Source organism: Pinus tabuliformis, chromosome 2_2, assembly GCF_031772625.1.
Source record: "Pinus tabuliformis cultivar Carrire ecotype Pingquan chromosome 2_2, CPIR1, whole genome shotgun sequence".
NCBI classification, from domain to species: Eukaryota; Viridiplantae; Streptophyta; class Pinopsida; order Pinales; family Pinaceae; genus Pinus; species Pinus tabuliformis.
In genome coordinates, this window is record NC_142300.1 from 288,323,226 (window position 1) to 288,332,155 (window position 8,930).

Sequence of the window (8,930 nt, forward strand, 5' to 3'; positions counted from 1 at the left end):
ATAAGATAAGTAAAATTTCTCTGAATAATAATAAAAAATTCTACCTAATTATCATCCATTTGATTATCCTCTTCAATATGAAAATTGCTTTGTCTACATCAGTCATTACTTGGTTTTAAAGATAAAAACAGGGGGCTCTCGCAAATTAGCTTTTAGATGTACTTAGTTGTCATAGGTAGAGCTGCTGCTATGAGCAGGTGTCCATAGCCTCGATAGGGTTACCTTTTAACCAACAATGGTTCAATATCCCACCTAGATAAGCGTGCAATTTTTAGAGATAAATTTATATTCATATACTTACTCCTTTTTTCCTTTCTTTTCTAAACAATCCCTTTTTCTTAAAATATTCACTTTTTCTCCTTAAAGGTCATTATCTTGGGTTGGTGGCCAAAATTGACAATGCCATTCACTGGTTGTAACTTAACTGAACAAGTTGGCTCATGATGAGACCCCTTGTCTTTTGATTAACATAATCTTAAGCCATTACCCTGTTTTAATGTGCAGTATTGGTAATGTCAGTTTGTTACTTCCGTATGATCATGGTAAGTCGGCCCTTGATGAGACCTCTTATCCTTTAAGTTTAAGCATATTTTAAAATTACACTCTAAAAAGAGAAACACTTACTAGATGGGGAGAATCATTGACTCCTTAAGAGTTTATGGATGACAATTTTAGAGTTAAGGATTCTTTTCTGTAGAGAGTTCTTGTTTTTTAATAGATACTTTTCTTCACTGATGGTAGAACAAAGGTTTCTTTACAAAGTTGAGTTTTAGAAAAGGACAAGTAATTTTGGTAAAGAACAATCAAATTTCAAAGTAATATAACTTAGCTTATGTTTCAAATTTGAAAATCATCTTCATAACAATCCCTACTTATACAAGCGAAAAGTCAAAATATAAAAGAGATTATCATTGTAAAGGCCAAAAGTAAATGCTACTCAAATTTTATTTTCCTAAAAAGTTAAAGCAAAAGTATACAAGGGATAGAAGAGGTTATCTTCTATGAAAATATTTCTTTAGAATTTGCCCATTAACAGGCAGAGAATCTCTTTTGCCTAATAAATATTGCGATAAAAAGGTTGACGGGCCTATTTGTTCCACAATCTGAAATGGGCCGAGCCACATTTTTCCTCGTGTGATTTATCCCACTTTAATACCAGGTCTCCAAGCTGAAAGGATTTTGAACTTATAGAACTCACATCAAATGATGATTTGACTAACTGTTGATGATGTGCATGTGTAATTTTGGCTTTTTCCCTTTCTTTTTTGAGCTTAAGAATTTGTGATTGACTTAATTGCATAGAAGAGGAAGGAGCTTCTTCAATAAATTGAACCAGGGCTAGAGAGGGAATAGTTACGTTTGTAGGGAGGAGATCCTCTTTCCCATAGACCAATTTAAATGGAGAAGTGCCTATTGAGGCCTTCTGTGTTATTCTATCTACCCATAGAAAAATGTTTAAGATTTGTGCCAGTTTTTGTGACTTTGATCAATGGTTCGTTTGATGATTCTTATGAGATTTTTGTTTGTTGATTCAGCCAAGCCATTTCCCTGAGGATAATAGTTAGCATAATAGTTAAGTTTAAAACCTCTTTTAAGAACAAATTCTATCATAACATTGCCTGTAAAATAAGATGCATTGTCAAACATGAGGGCAGATGGTAGACAAATCTGGTAATAATAAACTGATCAATAAATTCAATGATGTTTTCAGAATTGGCTACTTTAAGTGGAATTGCTTCCACCCATTTTGTGAAGTAATCAGTTGTTGTAAGGATATATCTATGCTGCTTTGAAGAGTGAGGAACGATGTCACCTATTATGTCCAGTCCCCATTGTTTAAATGGCTGATCAATGTTGATTGGTTATAATGGTAATGTGGGTTTCCTCTGTCTTCTATCAATTGTCTGACAAATTTTACATTTCCTTACATACTCGTGTGCATCTTTGAATAAAGTTGGCCAATAATAGCCAGCATGCAGGATTTTATGTGCTGCCGTGTCTCCTCCAAAATGTCCACCAGCTGGTCCATCATGGAGTTCCTGCAAAACCTTTCCTGCCTCAGACTTTTCAAGACATCTAAGAAAAACATAATCATAATTTTTTCTAAACAACACATCATTGATGATTTCATATTCCTTAGACTTTATCCTCAAATCCATTTTTCTTTTGTAACTTAGTTGCGTAGGGGCATATCCATTTTTCAAATAAAAGACAATGTCATCACATTTTGATTCAGTGTCATTGAGGCTTACCTCATATACTTGTATATCATCACCTGAATCTTGTAGTGCTAGTAAGTTGGATGCTCCTGCTAACATTCTGCAAAAACCTTGACCTTTAACAATTTTAGTTGGTATGATCTCAATGTCATATTCTTGTAGTGATGTTACCCAATTTTCTCTTTTCTCACCTACATCTCTTTACATTAATAGATTTCTCACCGCTGAGAATGGGACTACTACCTTGGTGTGGGTTTTGAGGAGAAAGGGTCTGAAATGTTTTATTGATTTGAAAACAACGAAAGCTTGTTTTTCAACATTTGAATAGTTTAATTCAGACCCCTGCAAATTGGAGCTAAAGAAAGAAATTGGTGCTTCGGCTTTGTCATCATTGACTTGTGTTAATATAGCTGCGTATGATTTCTCGGAACCAGAGGTATATAAAATGAAATGATTAGAAAAATTCGGGGTTGCTAAAGAGTGAGCATTAATGATTGCTTGTTTAATCAGATTAAAAGCTTCATGCTTAGTATGTCCCCATTTAAAAACATAATTTTTCTTAATCATAGATTGGAGAGGTAAAACAATTCGTGAAAAGTTAGGGACACATCTTTTGACAAAATTTATTTGACCTAGGAAAGATTGCATGGATTTTTTGTTATGAGGTAAAGCGATTTCATAAATTTGTATTATCCTATCAGGATCGATAGGAATTCCTTCTTTGGATACGATAAATCCAAGGAGATTTCTTCACTCAAAGCAAAGCAAGATTTCTTAGGATTGAGAGAAATTCCATACCTTTGACAACGCTTAAAGATCTGTTTTAAATCCTTTAAATGATTACTGCGCTTTTTGGAATACACGATTATGTAATCTAAGTAAATTACCATTGAGTTGTTCACCAAACCTTTGAAAGCTATGTCCATGGCTCTTTGGAATGTTGCACCAGCGTTGATTAATCCAAATGGCATCTTTTGATAGGCATAGGTGCTCCATTTTGTTTGAAATGTAGTCTTTAGCTGGTCATCTGGATGTACTAAAATATGATTATAACCTAAAAATCCTTCCAGAAAAGACATTAGTTCTGAGCCTGCAACTGACTGCAATATCTATTCCATAGGAGGTAATGGGAAGTTATCCTTCTGACAGGCTTTATTGAGATTATGAAAGTCTATACATATTCGAATATCACCATCTTTTTCTGAGTGGAACAAGGTTGAAAACCCACCTTGAATGCCTGACAAGAAAAATTATTTTGGCTTTGAGTAGCTTACTCAATTCATATTTGATCTGGTTTTCTAAATTCGAATGAATCTTTCTCAACTTCTGTTGCACGGTTTTTCATCAGATATCATGGGAATGGTACGTTGAATGATGGAAGTGTCATATGTCTTGAGATCTTCATACTTCTAGGAAAAAACATTTTTGTATTTCTTTAACATCTGAACAAAGGCTGACCTTTCATCTAGCGTAAGATCGAGTCCTAGATTGATATTTTGAGGTTTAAGGTTAGTTCCAAGATTAACTAATTCATGTTAGGTAAACTTGACTTGGGATAGAGTCAAATTTGACCAGGGTAAACAATGATGGTTTTGGGGCACATGGTATTGTGCACCCATAGTATTTTTCCCGTGGTATTATATGTAATGGAGCTTATAAAAGGTTGGAAGGACTTCATTGTAATGCAAGACCTGGAGGTGAGCGGTGAAGGCTCACTTGGTCAGATTGGCCAGGGTTTTGGCCAATGTTAATAAGATCTTATTAGGTTGGGTTTTTCCCGGATAAAAATTTGTGTTTATGTGTTTATGATTGTTGCTGATTATTTTCTTATATATATTCCTCTCGGTAATTATTTATGTTATGCAGTAAATTTCTTAACAATTGGTATCAGAGCCATGGTTAAGGGTTTGGAATTCGGATGTACGCCTATGTAGTGAAGGATTTATTTTTGGCTTCAAAACCTAATCTAAATGCAGCCAGAACAAGGTTCTAGAAACACTCAGATAGGCCACTATGCCAATGCTGAATGTGTGAGATGTTGTAGTCGTTGCAGCTAGTTCAAATCAGGTTGAGAGTTGTTTATTGCAATCTGTGGATCGACTGAGAGAAAATAAGACGCTGGGTACCTGTGTGCGTTGAGTGCGCATATCCTGTGATCGGTGCAAAAGAAAGTATGCTAGAGAAATGATGAGATTGCTACCACGACTGTGAAAAAAAAAAACAAGATCCCTGTAGGAGCTAAATTATCTAGTGGGATTGACTTCTGAAGACCTGCCTGTGGACAAGGCTATTATAGCGAAGGACGCGAGGAAGATCAAAGAACTGGAAGCGAGTCACACTGAGACTGGGGAAGCTTATCTCGGTGGCATCGGTGATGCCATGGAGGCTGCCGCGAGGGTCAATGAATAGGGTGGCATGGGGTTTCGGGCATGACCTGCATATCAGGATCATCATGAGTCAGGGGCAGGCAAGGAGGGATGAAGCGCAAGATCAATTGCCGGAGCCCATAACATATGGAGACATATTCGACGTCAGTGGGAGTCTGGCGGCGCAGGCCATCACTCTGCAAGACGCAGCTCTCATGCAAAGCACAGAGACGAGGGCGCTCGGCAAAACACTGAAGGTAGGTGTCGCCTCAGTCATGCAAGCGGCAGCCAAGATGAACGCTTGCACTGGCCTAGTGAGTAGTCGGGCATAAGACAACATTGTGGGTGAGTAGGGTGTCACTGTCGCCGAAGCCCAGCTGCCCGGTGTGAACGTCACCACGGAATACGTAGCCGGGCAGGCCATTCGCTCCGCCATCCGCCCGGCACCCGCAGATTATCCCACGGCGGCTAACGCGGATGTCACCATCGGAGAAGCATTGGAGGCGGCTGCCATGAGAGCAGGTGATAAGCCTGTGGAACTAAGCGATGCAGTTGTAGTCCAGGCAGCCGAGCGGCAAGCCACCAGGACTGGCGAGATCTCTAAAGGCAGCGTGGCCTCGGCGGCGCAGTCGGCGGCAGATGTTAATGCACGATTGCCGTATTCGATGAAAACGACCTTGGGAGACGTTCTTTCTATTTCATGGCGGAGACGTGGAGGCCAATGGGAATTTCCTGTTCACGGCTTCGCAGAAGGCAATGAGGTTGAACACGAACCCGAGGGATTTGGGGCGGAGGACTGTCCAACGTTTCATTGAAAATTATGAGGCAGCCGGATCTTCTAAACAGGAAGAGTTCGACAGGGCTATTAGGAATCTCTACTGCCCCGATCTTGAGGTCGGATGGGGCGTCCATGTTGTTCAGGAGGTAAAGCTTCTTGCTAGTAAGGCGGATCACCAGGCTTTAGATGGCCTAATCGACGACCTCGTCCAAGTTGGCATGCAAAGGGAAATGGTGGCAGAATCGATATACAAAAATAGGATGTGTAAAGACATGGAAAAAAATAAAATTAAAATTAATGAAGTCAAAATTATTGCATGTAAATGGGCATACTACTGTAAGACCTGGTAAGGCATGTGTACCCCTGGGTAATCACCGGTAAATTCTAGGTTAGACCTAGGTGATAGGGGGGATGTCGGGTTAACAATACCCTAGGTAAAAACTCTGAGGGGGGTAAGGGCTAGAGTGAGCCAGATTGTCTCACTTAGTAGGTTTGGCTCGAGTTAGTCAAGAAACCCCAAGTCAAGTTTAAGGAGGGAATTGTTAGGTAAACTTGACTCGGGATAGAGTCAAAGTTGACCAGGGTAAACAGTGATGGTTTTGGGGCACATGGTATTGTGCACCCATAGTATTTTGCCCGTGGTATTATATGTAATGGAGCTTATAAAAGGCTGGAAGGACTTCATTGTAATGCAATACCTGGAGGTGAGCGGTGAAGGCTCACTTGGTCGGATTGGCCAGGGTTTTGGCCAATATTAATAAGATCTTATTAGGTTGGGTTTTTTCCGGATAAACATTTGTGTTTATGATTGTTGCTGATTATTTTCTTATATATATTCCTCTCGGTAATTATTTATGTTATGCAATAAATTTCTTAACAATTCAAATCTCAAAGTTGAACTTTGAAGCTTTGAGTTAGTGGGTTTCTTGAACCTGTCCTTAAGATCAGATAAGTCTTAAAGCTTAACCACATATTTGGGAATGGAATTTGCAGTCATTTCTTGCTTAAGCTGGTTGTCATGTTGATCTTCATCAATTATCTGGTTGTTGTAAGAGCCTTCTGATGTTAGAAAACTTATGATATCCGGATCATTATTGAAGACTCGCCAATTAATGATATTGTCGGGAATAGAAGGCCTAAAAATTAATTCAATAGAAAATCGATCGGGGCTATAGTCTCCTGGTGGAATGAGCTTGGATGCAACATTAACCAAAAGATCGACACTTGCATTTTGGAGTCTTGGGATAGGGGAAATGTTAAATGTTGTAAAATGACAGGTGAGGTCCTAGAATAATGATTGATAATGTTTTAAGTGTCCAGAGAGGCAGTGTATAGTATTCATCACCTGCTTAATTACAATTTCCGAATCTCCAAATACTTGAAGATATTTGATTTTAAGGCCGACAACTTTATACAACCCTCGAACCAATGCTTCTTATTTCACAGTGTTATTTGTGCATTAAAATTCAAGTCTACATGCTAGCATAGCTTTTCCCCCTTCTGGGCTAACTAATATGCATCCTACTCCAGCTCCATTGTTAGATCTAGATCCATCAAAAAATAATTTCCAAAATAAAGAGCTAACTACAGGCTTATCTACGAAATTTATACACTTAGAAGCGTCTGTTTGAGAATAATTTTCAACTTATGATATAACAGAATTTTCCAAGAAGGGTGAAGTATTTGCATTAAAATTTCTTAGAAATGATTCCACTGAATAATTTCCAATGATGTTGCTGATGTATGTGATTGGTTCATTTTCTCCCTCCAATTCTGGGATGATATACTTTCGATGTTTCTCTCTGTCAACCCTTATTTGATTCAGATTACCATTATAGGGAAGCCACATGTGGGACCAGTCGGATGTGAAATAGCCATGAAGCTATTTTGACCAGTCTCTGTTAAGGATTAGGCCGTATAATTCGGGGATATCAACCACAAGTATGTCAATGACTTGACACACTTTCAGGTTTGATGAGAGTCTAATAGTGACTTGATTAAGTTCTCCTATAACTTCGACTTGGGATCGATTTAACTGAAAAATACGAACAATAGATTTTTGGCGCTTCACATTCAATTTCGCACAAGCTGTTCTTGGTAGAATGTTGGATGAAGCTCCATAATCAACTAAATCATTGTGTAGATTTTTGTTGAAAACTTCAAAAGTCAAAAGAAATGGAGGAGTATGGGATTTAGATCTCGCTCCTATTAGAGAAATATTGGTAAGACCGATTCTGTTTAATGAGGTAATAGGAGGCCTTCCCATTTCTTCAACAGCTTGCAAGATTACAGTAGCGGGAAGAGGAGAAGTGGGGACTGCTTTTAATTCTTTGAGAAATAGCTTCTGTTGATGTTTTAACTTGCTAATTTCATGGAACGTGATGTTTGCCCTAGTCTTTTTCATATCTTCAATGATGTTGTATTCCATTTCATCAGAGACTAATAGGGTTTTAGCTAAAGGCGAAGAATCTGATTGAGGAGGAATGGTCTGAGTGGCTTTAGAGGAAGATTTGTTACCTGTTACTTTTTGTTTGGGAGCTGGAGTTGATGCTTTCTGTTTTGGATTTGTTTGTGGAAATTCAATAGGGCTTCTACTCCTGGTTGCGACAGGTAATGCTTCTTATGCTTCTTCATTGGGAAGGATAAAATCCCACATTCCTTGTAACTCAACTACTTCTTCATCATCTATTTGTTCTTCAACAATTGAGACTTCTTCTTCCTCCACATCTGATTCAACATTTGATATTGTTCTTGGAGGCTTAGGATTAGAGGTAGGGTTTCTTTTGTAAGGTCTGAATTTTTTCCTTGAGGAAGTCTCTGCTACCTGTTTCTTGATGTTAACCATTTCATTAGACATGGTTTTAAGGACTTTTTGTAGACCTTAAAGATCAAAAGGATCTTTAGGTGCTTTTTTATTGGATTCGCCCCTAAAAGTTACCTTCTTGGATTTTCGTTCTCCTAATGCATTCTTTTTTTCTAAAGCTAAATGTGTTTTTCCACAACTATGGCTTCTTTCATGTTTTCTGCCAAAGTTGGTTTGGAAGCCCTATCGACAAAAATAACTGTGTTTTAGGGAAGAGAAGAAATGTACCATTCATTTTGGACTGCCTCATTGGGTTTTGATGTCGTTGGGATTTTATTCAATAACTTATTGAATCATGAATTGAAGTCCTTAATTGGTTCTTTAGGTTCAATTTTCAAGTTGGAGAGATCATTGATAAGAGTAGTTGTGGATCGGTCATCTCCAAACTTGGTTAAGAATTGTTCCTGAAAGGCATCCCAAATATTAATGGAACCAGATGGTAATGAAAAATATCACGATCCTATTGATCCTTGTAAAGTATAAGGGAATAATCTTACAACTTCATCTTATTCCACCACTACATTCAGATTTATGGACAACATAAATTTTTGATGTGTTCTTAAAAAGGCAAGCCATCATCAAGGTTAAATTTTGGCAACCATTTCATTATATGTGCAAGTAATGGATGTAATGGTCATGCCATTCGAACAGCTCCTGGATTTTTCCATGGTCTTTGAGCCATAATGGGTATTTGTGTAAAGGAA

The 8,930-nt window shown here is 38.1% G+C and overlaps 1 pseudogene; it reads left to right on the forward strand.

Annotated features, from left to right (window-relative positions):
* The first annotated feature begins 4,671 nt into the window (after window positions 1-4,671).
* On the forward strand, window positions 4,672-5,400 carry LOC149192460 (late embryogenesis abundant protein D-34 pseudogene; annotated as a pseudogene).
* Window positions 5,401-8,930: the final 3,530 nt, after the last annotated feature.